The sequence below is a fragment of the Miscanthus floridulus genome, chromosome 7 (assembly GCF_019320115.1).
Source record: "Miscanthus floridulus cultivar M001 chromosome 7, ASM1932011v1, whole genome shotgun sequence".
Lineage (NCBI taxonomy): Eukaryota > Viridiplantae > Streptophyta > Magnoliopsida > Poales > Poaceae > Miscanthus > Miscanthus floridulus.
In genome coordinates, this window is record NC_089586.1 from 69,477,514 (window position 1) to 69,493,729 (window position 16,216).

The 16,216-nt window shown below is 42.3% G+C and overlaps 1 pseudogene; it reads left to right on the top strand.

The window, feature by feature from the left end:
* The first annotated feature begins 567 nt into the window (after positions 1 to 567).
* LOC136463393 (11-beta-hydroxysteroid dehydrogenase A-like) overlaps positions 568 to 16,216 on the top strand; it is a 51,909-nt pseudogene continuing 36,260 nt past the window's right edge.

A 16,216-nucleotide genomic window follows, 5' to 3' on the forward strand; every position in this document is an offset into this window, starting at 1 on the left:
ATATTTTGATTTTTCGCTTATTTGATATATTTTCCTATTAGTTTGCTTGCATTTTTTGTGAAGAAGTTTGGTTGAACTTAGATCGATAAATCTGATTTAGAACCAAGCTAAAAATATTTATAATCTGAAACTGCACGAGAATACCTCATGTACAAGCCGTCTTGCTGGCCAAGCTGTTTTACACGGCGACTTTGCCGTCAAAATTTATAATTTGAACAGGTCCAGTCGTCCAGTGCTTGGCCACCGGCCGAGGTCTACCGCCCTGTTCGTTTGGGCCTGTTTGGCTGATAAGTTATAGTTGAAAGTACTGTTGGCTGATTTGATGTGAGAGAAAAATACTGTTTGTTGACTGAAAAAATACGGCTTATAAGCCAAACAAACCCAAACGAACATGGCGTACATGACATCCTGCGTATCCAAGCTGTCCGGACTCGGCACGACGAGGTAATCACGCTCCAGTTTTAAGTACTACAGCTCCTAGTGTGTGCATAAATCACACGCTTTTGCAAGGAGAGACCGGGCAAACGCACGGCATCATCACCATCTATCTCTCCCTCCCTGTCCCTCATGGATCTTTATCTTCTTTTCCATAGCCTGGTGATGCATATCTCTACCGCAATTATCATCTTGATATACATCCCTTTCTCTATACCGGTGAAGCTGTTCACGTGGGCGTTCGTGAAACCGCTGAGGAAGAAGGACCTGAGAGGCAAGGTCGTGCTCATCACCGGCGCCTCATCCGGCATCGGCGAGCTCAGTGCTACCTATGCATGAATAATCGCTGATATACTCATTCGATTTATTAGACTCCGTGATTGCAGCTTGTTCATTGTTTCTGAAATTTGACATTTTCTTGCTCTTCGCACCAAAAAAAAAAAAAAGAAGAAAAAAGTTGCTCTTGCCAGCACTAGAATCTCCGCCCGGTCCAAAATCCTTTGTTCCCCTTGGAGAACATACGTGATCGTGCGGAATGGAATAGTTCGACTTCTAGTTATCATTATGAAAATCAATTGTAAAATTATTGGTTATTGGGAAAAGGTCATAATCTTAAAAAGAAAAAAAAGAGATAGTATAAGGATCTTTTTTATACACTACACGCATGACAATATATGCATGTACACCGTCTCTGAACACCTGTTCGGCTGCTTGTAAAAGCAGCTGTTGTTGGAGTCTGTGAGACAAAGAGCAGCTACAGCCGCTGCAACAATCAACTACGGAACTATCATTGAAATTGACAAAGTTACCGTCACCCTTTGTCCTAAATTATGTATAGGTCGTTTTGATCTTTTTAGGTGCATAACTTTTTATTATACATCTAGATATACAATAAAAGTTGTGTATCTAGAAACGCCAAAACAACCTATAAACTAGAATGAACAGAGTACTACTGTACTACACAATAAACATCTTGTTGTTGTTAATAAACGTTGCCTGCCACTTGAAAATTTAAAATAGATAGCGGAAATAATGAAAGTACACAGGCTGACTCCGGCATCTACAAATGTCAAGTACGTGTACAGTTTGTTTAGTTGGCCATTTCAAACCTTGTTTAATTTGGTTCAAGTATATATAAGTGACAGCCTGGCCCCAGCAGTGGGTATTATTCTAGAATTTATTTAGATATTATGAATTATTATGATCAACTTGAGTATCGATTTCTGTCTATCGTCATTTAACGAAAACACATCCACAAACCACATCTCACGACAAACACCCATGAACGTACAAAAGATGTACAGTAACGTCCAATCAACGCACCAAGCAGGAAAGTGCGCACATGATTTGATCGGGAGAGGTTTTGAATTAACACGATGGCAGTGTTTGAATAAGGAATTATAAAACCTACTCTCGTTATTTTATTCCTAAAATGACGTGGCATATATTTTGGTTGAGTTTGTTCTAGTGTTATGTAGGCCCTCGAACTTTCAAAATGTATTTTTAGGTCTTCAAACTCATCCTAGGGTGTCATATAGATTTTAAACTCTCAAAATGTCACTTTTTCTAATCCCTTATTTGTCAAAATGACATTTAGACAAAAAAAAGGGTCGACCCAAACATTTTAAAGATTCAAACATACTTCTATATGTACCTATAGAAAAGTCTATACTATACTTTGCATGTATCTTGGAGAGGCCTGAGATACTTAGGACTCGGAGTGGTGGCCTTGCTCGACCCCCCCTAGAGCTGGACCTATGTGGGGCCTACCCTCACATCATGTGGCATCCAATGGTCAAGACTTGAGTCAAGGGGATCCACTATGGCATTCAATGTCAAGGTGTGGAGCGGGTCAGGGGCATCTAAACTAAAATAACACTCTAGGACAAATACCAGGAATTGGAAATTGCATTTCAAGAATTTGGGACCTAAATAACAGACATGATAAGTTTAGAAATCTGAAAATGCATTTTAAGAGTTTAGGAACCTATTGTATAACCCTCAGAACAAGTTTCAGGACTGCACATGTATTTTACTCTATTTGTTTCATCAATACAAGGCACATTTCATATACTCTAATGCAAAACGTGTGTTATGCAGTATATACCCATAAGAACACTTCACTATTAGCTTTGCATGGTTACATGTTGTACTAAACATAATCTTTTAGATAATATAGTGAGGAGTGGTGTGGTCATCTTTCAATAGTTTCTTGCTATATATGCACATAAAACAAGCCAAGTGTAACTTAAGAAAGTAAAAACCTCCACAACCTAGATGTGCACTAAAGTTTTTCATGACTCTACTCTAATAACAAGTAAGTGTGATAAGAGAATACCAAAATAAATATGTAGAGAGATGCAAACAAGGCATGGCAACACTTTTAAGGTATCTTAGCCCTAGAACTCCTTGAACACCCTCCTCCCACATAAGATTCAAGATGCACACTAGGCTTAATTTGGACCAATGATCTTTATCCTTATACTAATAACTGCTTTGATCTTTGATCTCTTCACTTGGTGGCAAGGGCAAACATATATGTGGGTGTATGTCCAATAGCTCTAGCAACCTTCAAACCGACTGTGTGTGTGTGGTGATATTTGTTAATTGTAGAGTCAACTCCAAAAACTACCTGACAGAGATAGGGATACATAAAATTTTAAACATTGTACAATGTGGTATACCACTGCACAATGTTGTATTCAATTCCTCTTTGTGAAGATTTAGAACGAATGGGAAACAACACCGCAAGATGCTTTGTCAGAATGCATCTCTAATACCAGATTAATTCTATGACATACCTCACATAACGGAGTGTCCTTAGTTGAAACTTTGGTTCTTCTCCATTTGTTTTCCCCTTCAACATTGAATTCTCTGGTGCCTAAATTGCATGATGCGGGACGCCACCTCTCAATATGATGTTTGTTCTTTAGCTTGAATTGAGGCTATAGCAGCCCCTCTGTCTGAACACTATGTGATTAGGGAGATTTATATATACCATAATCTTTCTCAAATCTAGATTCCGTGGCTTCTTTTCTTTGATGTCCCAAGTTTTTAATTTTATATTTAGTACTAGCTAAGCGTAGTGCTCATCATAAAACCTGTAAATAATATAGACTCTTGGCCAACTACTAAATTTAGACTCTGCTAGTACTATATACAAAGAGAAACAAAGTTGTCTTACTACCACATATGACACTCTAAACCCTCTTATATCTTTATGTACCTCTTTTTCTCTTTGATTGTATCCTTTGACGTGTTTGATTTTCCAAGTGCACCACCTAGCATCCATGTGACAAGAACCTTGCGCACTAGCAAAAATTGTTGGTTGTCCCATCCATTGATGTGTTTACATTTATCATAACAATTATGTGGACCCTATGCTAGAGTAATCATGATTACATGCATCTATATTTGTGTGGTCATGTTGGTTTCATCTTGTATCATGAATTCTATCTCCAAAAGCCAATATTAAAAAAATGGTCCATTCTAAGAATTGATTCTATTAGCAATTCTATTGCTGGTCTTGTTCCACTTGAATCCACTATATGGCCTAGAGATAAGGATGGCAGTTGAACCCACAGGTGCCGCACCGCCATGATGTGGGCATGGGTACCAAATTTCACTCTTGGTTTCCTACAAAAGCCCAAAATATAAGGGCCACCCTATGTGACCAAGTATCCCATGTTCATTTGTCAACAACATGCTTATATATCTTAGATTTTTAGTCTATTTCAAGAATTTGTAAATAATTACTTCATACATGTGTGTTAGATGACTAGATGTGGGATATAGTGTCTATTTGGTATAGATTATATGATGCTTATGGTCTGTGGCAGAACCACCTAATCTAATGCCTTCCAGGGGTACTTGTCTTCCATTAGACACAAAGTACTCAAGGGAGGACACTAAATTGCATAGTTATGTCGAGTACACCCCAAGGGAGAACCCAAAAATCCACATTTTTCCATCAGGATCACAAATGAGAGAATAAAGCTTATAACATTCTTAAGTCATTTCTTGCATCACTTTCCATGCAACATTAGAGTATAATATTTATTTTTTATAATAGCGGAAAATAACCATGTTATCAGAGTTTCAGCGGAGATAAAATCATTTAATGACAAGTTAAACCCTAACATGATGATCCGTTATATCCATCATAACAGGTTATAAGTTTTTCCATTGGAAAACATTTTGGGTGGAAGTTTCAAATAAACTCTATGTCCGCAACGTTAAGGAAATCCTCGCTGAGCCCACTAGGAGGTTTCCACACATAAGTGTTAGCTCCACATGTTCGTGTCACCTACAATAGGGTAGAACAAACCCTGAGTACTCAATTGTACTTCACAAGACTTATCCGTCAGGAGGAAAGAAAAGACTTTAAGGATATGCAAGGCTATCTGGCTTGTGGGTTATTGCATCTGCAGGAAGCATTACTAAGCGTGCGTCCTTATATTCAATTTTATTAGCAGTCACCATTAGTTTATTAACTACCATTCTATGTAAGCACCTATGCTACTTTCAAGCATGTGGTAAGCAATCAAAACCATTTTCCATCTTTTATATTCTAGTTCTTACTATGGTGCTAGATTATAGACAAGTCATATCGGATTACCTGGCGATTCATGAATCAATGTGCCCAGCTGGGTACCCCAAAACACACGCCCTGCTTGTACCCTAGGCACAAGTAGGACCAACCCACCACTCTCCTATCAAGGGGTCTAGGTCCCCGTCCAAACTTGGACTCCAAGCCCCCACACCTGAGTCTCGAACTCAGTGTGGTGCTTAGACCTCCACCATCTCTGCCTCCAATCAGTCGGTCCAGAAAGAGCTAGAACCCACGACAAGAGAGCAATGAGCCTTTCCTGCTCCCATAAACAAGTATGTGCTCAAGATAATAAGTCTGTGACATGCTTAGAACCCAATGCAACGGCTGGTCCTTAACCGTCATGGGCGAAACAAAGTGCAATCCGAGCCTTGCTCGAATGCCAAACTAAGTCCAGATCCAAAGTACCATTCCACCCGGTCTCCAATTATCATTCATATATATTCCATGTGATAGTAATATAATAACAACAATAATATCTTTCCTATCTCTCGCGAGTGATAGATAATCACTCGACTTCTACCGGAGTCCTGTAGCATAGCAATCTATACGATCATGCCATACTCGTAAGACTCATAGGATAAGGATATATATATGCAAGTGGGTTTCATTCAACTCCTTAAACTTAATGCACAAGCATAAAATAAAATGCAGAATAATATGGGTTATACACTGGGGCTTGCATAGGAAAAATAAAACCAAGTTAGATTTTCATCATGATGGCATGATCATCAAGTCACCATCTGCTTCTGCTACTCCAGACGACTCCGCGACCCAACATCGCTCCTATTATGAAATACGTAGATGCAACGCAGGGATGTAAATATTCAACGGCAATCGCAACTCTTAAAATAGGATTACGCCTCTCAAGCTAACGAGCCAGCTCTGACAATTAATGTACTAGGCCACGTATCCACGTTGTCGAACTAGGCACTAATTTCCCACAATGTTTTAGTTATAAAATCCCTAGATGTTTCGGCAGTTTATTGATTTAAACGTATATTTATGAACTAGGGCTCATTTAGCTACCTTAGCAAACTAATTATTATGGAGCTACAAAAATTACAGTGAGCACCTAATATTGTTAGGTATCTACTGTAAAAATTCCAGAGCCAATGCTATTACCAATTCATCACAACAATTCCTACAAGTTTATGTTTTAACAATATTAAGCATCTTGAATTAATTAGATTACTCTTGAAAATTCTATAAAACTATGTGAATAAAATACACTAGAAGATAGATCATGATTTTAAGAACCTAAAAAAATAAGTTTTGCAATTTTTGGATTCCTGTAAGGTTTTATTTTGAATTTACAAGTTTGCCTCTAACAATTAAATCAGAAAATGCTTTGGAAAAGAAGAAGAGTTGACAACCACCTATTCGACCCAACAGCCCAACGCGAACTCGGCGTGCGTGCTGCGGCTGGCCCAGCAATGGCCTAGACGGGGGAGACCGTGCGCGCGGCAGTTTTGCAGAAATGGGCCCGCACTACTATATAATTAGGTTACACTGCTTGGCACTATTGCTAGAGACTCAACTTTTGCACGGGGTCTTTAGAACATCCTATCTTTGCAAAGGGATAGCCCTCGACGTGCCCGCGCGCGATGGCACGGTTTTGACCGGCATGGCCCAGTCATGCCGGCCCTCTAGGGCTTGCGCAGACCCACCCCGAGGGTCGATCACGCTCCCAAACTAAAACGGCTGCACTGGGCGGCGGTTGGAAACTCGAAGGAACGCTGCAGTTAGCCGACCATGGTGGCGGTTGAATTAGTATGGTGCACGATGACAGTGGGGCTACTTCAACGAGCAAGAGCGATGATGAAGACAACCGAAAGAGGTGAGAGCAACAGTAGATTACCCCAAGCCAGTCAGCAGTGACGGTGGGAGCGGGGGCAGCCCGAGCAGGTCTAGCCACGTGCACGTGGTGGAGATGGCATGGCTCTATGGTGGCATGGCCGCATCAGCTTCCCCCCTCCGATGGATCCCTCAACTGCCCAAGGGCAAGCACTGACACAAGGAAGTCAGGGCAAGCTCGTGGGCACAATCAAATGAACTGCTACTGCTTCGCCCCTACCTTTCTTCCCCGCTTCCGGTCATGGCGACGACATGGCCATGGTGAGCTAGACTCCAAATTGATGCGAGGGAGGGCATCGGAGGAGACTTGCATGGTCAGAACCGCTAATTGCTTACGAGGCCTTACTATAAGGACGCCGAATTGAGCCGAGGTGCCACGACCACACGTTAATATTGCGAACATTGGTGCAGTGGCCCACGACCGGACATAGCCATTAAGGCGTGCCCACATGCGGCCATGTGCATGCAGCAGCACGTTGTCGCGATGCTGCAGATGCCCGTGATATCCAGGTTCTTGGCTAGGTAGGTGGTTCAAGAGGTCAGACGGGCATCACGTCGCTCTGGTGACTGCGTGACAACGTTATAGACCACTGTTGCGCTCGCGACGGCCACGCCACGACAGCCAATCAGCGCAGTGGCTCACGGAGGCGACCTAGACCACCCCCAGCCTAACGAGCGGCCGTCAGTGCCCAAGGCTAACCATGGCACGACCCTAGCCAGGAATGGCTGGCCACGACAGCGTGCACATGGTGTCCATGCCTACGGAGCCAGCGACCAAACGCTGATGAGCACGCTTTTTTAAAGCGACACAAAAATTGCTAACGACCACAATTGAGGTCCAACTAATTCCATGACTCTAAAGTTGATCTTATCAGCTATCTAACGGATTAATCCACACAACAAAAGGGCCACCCGAGAGGAAGATACATGCGTGCCAAGATGAGTTCGTCCTCAAAGTTCCAGTCCACGACAGAGCGTTCACACAGAGCTCGCAACGCGTTCTAATGAACTTAGGCAATTTTTTTCGAGATCCATGTGACACTCAACACAACTATAACCTACACCATTCTCAAGTGCTCACCTTGGGGCAACCAATAGTGCTCCAACATATAAAAATTGCTTAATTATTTTTGTTGGGATTTAAATGTCAAAATGACATTGTCGATTATCGTTATAGACTTAGAATGGACGAGAGTCCCGCTTGAACTAAACAACCATTAACACTTATGATTGAATTTTTAAAAGGCCGGAACTTTGTCAATTTCAACTTGATAACATGTCATGACCTAGTCCATACTTCGTACTAACTCATAGGAATAAAATATTAAAGCACTATTTAAGTATGTTCCACTACATAATTTACCAAAGATGGCACTTTAAACGTAAATCATTTGTTTGCCGACTTAACCGTGAAGAGTGGATTTAATTTTAATTTGATTTCCAAGCTTCCCAAAAATACTAGCTGACATTATTATTCTCCAAGATTTAAAATTACATGCCCAGCTACGTAACTCGCCCTCAAATCTTTATTTCCATACTATACTCTAGTTATAAATGGGTCGCTGTTCGTAGAAATTGTTTTCATGCCAACAATTAACACAACTCATTCTATTCTTTTTTGTTAGGAGTTTTTTTATCACCATCTCTTTACGCTAAGTAAACAAACTCACTATATTATTAGATCTATCTCTCAGGCCATAATCTCGGTGCTTAGCAAGCCCGTAACACCAGAGGTGTTACGTTGTCAAACTAAACTGGAACTATAAGCCAAACATCACCCTTTTCTATACCTTTTTCAGACTCACTTTTCCGCGTAACCCCCATTTGTACTAATTAAAATGTAGAAGTTGTGTTAGACTAGTTCATGCTGACAACACTTTTCTGCTATTTATGCAGCTTCTTAGGAAAGTTATACCAAACATTCCCATATATAGAGAAGTGGATTAATTGCTTCTTTTTAACTTTCTATATATACTTATTATTAATGCAATTGTGTTGTATATTACTTGTGCCTTTAATACACTAGGGGGGTTCCAGTCCCGCTTGGGAAACCCCCACTAGTCCCGGTTTCCCAACCGGGACTACCAATCCAGGACTAAAGGCCCGCCCTTTAGTCCTGGGCTGTCTAACCAGGATTGAATCAGGGCCTTTTAGTCTCGGTTACTTATACCAACCATGACTAAAGGGGGCTCCAGGCCGATCCCGAGGGCGGTCACCTCCCGTCCCGGTTGGTATAACTAAATATCACCTTTTTTGTTTTCTTTTTCTTTTCTTTTCTTTTATAGTTTCTTTCCATTCAATTTGTTTTTCTTTCAAATAGTTTTTGTACATGTATTCTGTGCTATACTATTGTACGTCATCCATACATAAGAAAGGAACTAATTAAGAGCTTATATATTACAATGATCATCCCCATTCATCAAGTTCATACAAACCATAATAATTTAAAACAAGTCATTACAATAAACTAGATGTCCAACCCCAAAGTTCAATTACACACCAAGTTCATCCAAGCGCAAGTAGATCACCGCCAAGTTTGACTACGTTGTATTATGTACTCGGTGAAATATAGGTCACTGATTTTGTATCCAGAAATATTATTGATGTAGAGCAACACATTAAGTAGTGCACTCTCTCTTGCTTCAAAAGTATGAGCACAGGGTCTACTAAAGATGATAAGCGGTGGTCAAGAAGTCGGTGGGTCAGATGATCCCCACTTAGTCATAATCAGCTTTTCCTGAAATCCTTCCGTAGTGAGTGTTGGCTATTCATCGGCATATGTCCAATCAAAACCCAATGCATACATTGTCTGGTTTAGAATGGCTTCAAAGCTACAACCTGCATAGGTTAAGTCATAGTCCTCAACCTATAATTGTTGGCACAAAAAATGGATATGAGAATGAAGCTTTCGAATAACAACAAATCTGAATATAAGCTATGAGTTCGACTTCGACTTTACCACATCATTTTGGTCGATTTGAGCAACACTTGCACAGAAGCCTGCAACATCATGATACGAGCCCACATCTATTACTTATATCGTCATGGAGGATAGTGTAGGCAGGATGTACCTAATATTCGCAAGCTTATTTGTTAGGTTCATAAACTCAGGGTCCCACATGGACCTGCTTCCCAGCAAAAGCTTGGCCCAGAAGACGATGTTGTGAACAACGCGTAACTCTTGGGCTGGCCAAAAAACCTAACGATAGGCTAGAAGGGCAAGCCAATGTCTGACCAGAAGGCCTAGCCAAGGAGGAACGACACCTGCTTTCAACTCTGGCCAGCCTCTTTGACTAGAAGGCCTCGCTTTCGACTCTGGCCCGCCTCTCCAACCGGAAGGCCTGGCCAACAACGCTTTCGACTCTGACCCACGTCTCTGACCAAGGATACACTGAATCTCTGCTTACAGCTCTTCTCTGACTGGCGTAGTTAGAGCCGACTAGGACCAACCGACCGAGGACGCTCGCTCAGTGAGGACTAGGAAACTAGCAGAGCAAATAAAGCAGGACGCTCAAGTCAAACCACAAAACCAAGGACCATACCCTGTACACCTATAGGACAGTACAGACAGGACATGTCAGAAGGGTGCCCTATAACCTTCCAAGCATGTCAGAACCCAAACAATGTTGTGGGCGCCGATAATTTGCCGTAAAGTGTTGTGGGCGCCATCAATTCCCATACCAGGCAAACACATTAAAAACCCCCCACATGCCTCTGGGCATCGACAGTGTTGTGGGCGCCGTCATTTGCCATACATGGTGAATACGGTAAAACCTCCCACATGCGTCTAACACAAACAGTGTTATGGGCGCTTACCATCATCTTGTACCCGATGACATGGGCAACAAGACTTAGTAGTATATGAACTCTCTCTCTCTCTCACTCACTCACTTGTAAAGGCTGTCCCCTTCATCTATAAAAGGGGATGCGCTCTCTCCCAATGGGAAGAAAAATCAGACGACAACTGAAACACGCTCCAACGATCCGAACAGCCAAGGATTCCAACGAACAATAGATGTTCGAACACTTAACACATAGCGGAGCTCCCATCACTCTCAGCCCTTCAGACCAGAGTCTGACCGTCCCTCTTACACCCCCATCTTACTCCCTTCCGTTTGTAACCCCACAATAAACTTTGAGCACCTAGGCTCAGGAATAAAGTCATCGACCGACTCAAACTAGACGTAGGGCATGTTGCCTGAACCAGTATAAACCCTATGTCATTGAGTGCTAGGCCACATCCGATCACAACGTATGGCAAAACTGCAAATATTTACGTGTTGGTCACTTTTTGCCCCAACAGTTGGCGCTGTCCGTGGGGAAGACACTGTACGTTCATGCTTTTGGTCATCGGATGGCCCACTTTTTCACCATCCTCGCCATGGCGGGCTCAAGCGATATGACTTGCTTTGGCTCATTGGAGTTTCCCGCACTCCCACTTGTTGGGATGTCAGTTCCACCCATCTTTGAGCCATCCCAGGCCTTCTTCTTTGAAAGCCTGGACTTCGTCGCCGACCGGGTTGACGTGCTGCACCTCCACAAGGAGGCACATCCTCCATCAGCTTTGGGACACCTGACGACTTCAATGGTGAGGCGCCTGCACTTTGTTCTGAGCATACACTCTGCTCAAACCCCACTATGAGTAATGTACGCTTTGTTATTTACTCACTATTTACTGTCTTTCGCCAATTCTCCAGAGGGACCCTGTTGTCCCTACCGCGACTGCCATGCAACCGGTTCTCCTATGACCTCGCATCTCCCACGGATGCGTATGTCCGGGGGCTCCAAAGGATGCTGGCGCCCCCCTCTCACATCTGAATTCATGGGGATGGCGAGCTACGCTCCTACCCCTTTTCATGACCTCATAGATGACGATGTTGAGAGCGACGGCTCTAGCATCGGTGACGTCGTGGCACCTAGCCACCCTCTATCCCATGAGTGCGCTATGGCGGACGCTCTAGGACAGCCGCCGATGGTGGCGGAGTCTCTACAGACCCATACCCCTCTGGACCCTCGCGTGGTTGCCCTTGCATGTGGCTAGGCACACGGTGAGGAGCTACAACAAAGGCGGCAAAACCAGCTGCCACCTACGCCGGTGTGTGTAGCACCCAGTTTTAAAGACAAAACCAGATACACACTATATGTGAGCCTAGGAAGTCAAATCTCACATATAGCCACAAATCAGGATAATATCAAGAGACAATACTTATTACATAACGTATTAGTAAAAGAAAAATAACCTCAGAGTATAGACAGTGGAAAGTCGACTCTGATCTTCTAGCAAAGACTCCAAATCCACAGGGACGACTGACTGGTTGACCACAAGCCTAACCCCTCCAAACCAGCAATCTGGTACCCATCCAGGATTTTTATCTAATGTATAGAAAAATAAAGCAAGCATAAGTACATGTCGTACTTAACAATTATAGCATGGGGTTCATGAGGCTCAAAAAGGGCTGCCACTGGTTTAACTGCGATTAGCTTTAATAGGTTATCTTTTTAAGCAATTGAGTGGCAGAGAATTTATCATTCCCATAAACACATGATCAGGCAAACATGATAATGTATAGCATAAACAGTTGATCATTAGTACCATTATCCATTAGTGATCATCACTATTCCATAAGGGTCTAAGGCCGCTCGTGACCGTGAGCATGGCTGTTATAACAGTTTTATACTCTGCAGAGTTTGTACACTTTCACTGTGAGTCGTGATTTACCCTTTCGCCCGAGGTGATCAGCCTCTTGATCCACTACCAAGGAAGGTCGGCAGGGTTCACTATGAAGCCTTTCAAAGGTTTGTCTAACAAGTTAGGGCCGCTAGGCGTATGTGGCCCATCTCTAGGAGTGGCACGTGTGGGCATCGCAGCACGGTACACACAACCTAGCAGAAAAAGAAACATATCCTCATGCACCATAAAGGTAACCACTAACAAGCTAGAAAAGGTCCTCATACTGAGCTAAAGCCAGAGTCATATAGCCCTCACAGTTGTACTGTAAGTCCCGGATGATCGCTTACAGATAAGTCCTTAGGAAGAGGAATCTGAAGCATTTAGAAACACTCTAGCCTCCTATTTCCATATTTCTAAAAAGTCATGTTTTAATGTTTATTGCATATACCATTAGTCAAGTTACAAGATCATGGTTTTGATTAAGCACAAGCAAAAACTACCCAATGCAATATCCCAAAGGTTTCAAGGTACAAGATATCAAATATCTAGGATATCCTTATTGGCAACAAGGTAGACACATGCAATATGAATTAAGTAATTAAATGTGAATAGGTAACAAGGATGGTCCCATGCTATACTTGCCTTACACACCGATCCTTCGGTAAGCTTTAATCTTCATGTCCTTCTTCTTTTGGATCACCACGTATATCTCACCGACTGGACATAACCGTAGAACATCACACAAACATCCATACACATATATGCATAGCATACAAATGCATCTATATCAAAACAATACACCAATCATAGAAAAATAAGTAAAAGAGATTAAAACATGATTCTACACATCACTACGAACACACAGTCACGAGAAGCACTCTAATCAGAGCTACGGTTGAAAAGTTACAACTACCAAGATATTTGCTTAATACATGGAAAAGAAAACTATAGGCTTCATTTATGTTAACCATATGAATTCATATACAAAAGATATTTTATAAACAATATGGATTGAATTAAGTCAATTTTAGATTTAAATTATAAAACAAAAGTAAAACCAATCATATTTTATGTATAAAACCTAGTTGCATAACCATTAATCAAGATATGATTTAAACCATGTTATTTCAGAAATAACAATATAGTAAACACTATTACTAACGCGTAGATCCCATCATTATGAATCCAACGCAACTTGATCGGACTATTTTGGAGTTAAAATGAATAAGTTATGATTTAAACAATTTTTCCTATAGTTAAATAATAAATTAAATCTACCTATGAATTTGAAGTATTGGAAACATGCCTAACAGTTGTATAAACACGTAGAAAACGTAAATACGGTCCTAACGCAATTCAAACGGATCAAATCAGACTTAAAACACAAAAGTTACGCATAAAATAAGGTCCAGTGGCATTTCTGTAAATATCTCAAACTCATTTTTAAATTAAAACAATTAAAAATATGAAATTACATGTTTATTGGACTGGGCGTACTATTTCTAGAAACTATAGGGTCTAAAGTGAATAAAAATAGGACTAAAAGACAATTCTTTTGAACTGATCTGGACTGCGGGTTGATTACTGAAGACTGCAAGGACTAATATGCAAAACGTGCACAGCTTGACAGCGGTTGACTGCGCTGCTGACCAAGCCGCCATGTGTCGCTACGCAAGTGGTGCGGTGTGCCATGTGTGCGTGGGTGAGCGCTGACTCGACGCGGTGGACCGAGTCCACGGTCCATGGTGGACCGGTTACACAGTGAACAGGTATGAACTAATCTCAACCGTTCACCCAAGATCTAACGGCGCTGGTTCATAGGCATGGAGGGATCACCGGGGAAGAAGCACATGATGGTGGTGCCATGGCCAGCGGCTTAGACGCTTGGCAATACGGTGTTCTAGCACACGAAACATCGAATAGAAGGCATGGGTAGGTGAAGAATCTCACCATGAGTCCAATGGCGATGGTCGCGGCGTCCGGGAAGTCTCTGAGGCGAGTCGTCGATGGCAGCGATGGCTGGAGAGAGAGAGAGAGAGGGCGTGGGTGAGATGGAATCGAAGCAAATCGGGGCCAAACCAAAAAATTGACGGTACCTAAGGCTTCGGGTGAACAGGGCGGAGCTTCGAGGCGCGTCAGCGATGAGGTTCGAGGCGCTGGTCGGCGTATTACCGCGGCGATGGCGACTGGAGCTCGGACGAACGGAGGAAGGGGCAGAGGGGAGGGCTTGGCTTGGGTCTTATCGGTGGTGGGCCTATGGTAGATGGAAGGGGAGTGGGGGCGCTGGCGGATTCGGTCGCCTTCCTTGCATGCGCGGAGGACCGGCAGCTTGCCGTGCATGGCATGCTCCATTGACGGCAGCAAGAAAGGAAAGAGCGTACCGTGGAAGAAAGAAAAGGGAGGTGGCGGCTAACGGGTGGGACCCGCGGCATAGTGAAGGAGAAGGGGTGAGGCACGTGCGGTGAAGGGCCAAAGTGGCCGCAAGGAAAGCTAGGCCGCGCGGACGATGCAGCAGGCGCATGGTGCGGAGGCCGAGTAACGGGCCGAGCAGCGAGCTGGGCTGATGGGGGAGGAAAGAGGAAGGGAGGAGATGCTGGGCCAGTTCTAGGGGCTGGGCTGACGCCGAGAAGAAGAAAGAAAAAAAGCAGGCCAGGGGGAAAACGTGGGCCTCCGGGCCAAAATGAGAGGAGTTTTTCCTCTTTTTTCCAAATCCTTTTCTTTTTCTAGTTTTCAAATCTAAGCCAAATTCTATGTAAATCATATCAAATCCGAATATGTTTTCAACATACTTTTCATCTCAAATATAAATGAGAAATTTTGGTAAGTTTTCAAAAATAAATTTTACCATTTTTTTAAATCCTCTTATTTTCAAATTTTCTTTTCTTTTATTTCAAAGCCATTTTCAATTTCATTTCAAAAGCATTTTAACCATTTTGACTTTTCAATTAAAACCACTCAACCAATAAAATCAAATGCAATGGCATGTATGTATCAAACATGTTGCTACCTTATGATGTATTTTAATTTAATGAAAAATTTTATTTTTCTATATTTTATGAGCACAAAAATTCCAACTTAAAACATTTTAACTCTATTTCAAAAGAGGCAATTTTTTTGGGTGTTACAATTCTACCCCCTTAAGATGAATCTTGTCCTGGAGATTCAGAACACATCGACTAAGAGATGGGAATACTCTGTCCTTGGATTCTTCTTTACTTCCTTGTGTAGTTCCATCGTCTTGTGTTGATAAAGATCCGCATTACTTCGCATACCTGTTGCCCTTACTCCAAGTAATTTGCCTAACTAATTCCAAAATTTTGACAGGTACCTTGAACAACTCTTAGGTAACCCTAATCACTAGGCCATAATTCTCTTTTCTCATATGTTCACCTTTCAACGAAGCTTCCTTATCTTCTTGGTCTGAAAGAGAATCTACCACTAATCTTCAAAACATTGATGATCTTGGTGAAGTTGCTCGAACTAGGAATACAACTCTTAATCCTTGGTGTTACTCAAACCTTCTTAGCACGATTCTCCGTTGCTAAGGGCATCAGCCATGACTTCGCTTCTCAAAATGATAGCACTTTTCCAAGTCATAATCAATCTCATTCCAATGAGGTTTTCACAAGCTCAAGGACCAACTT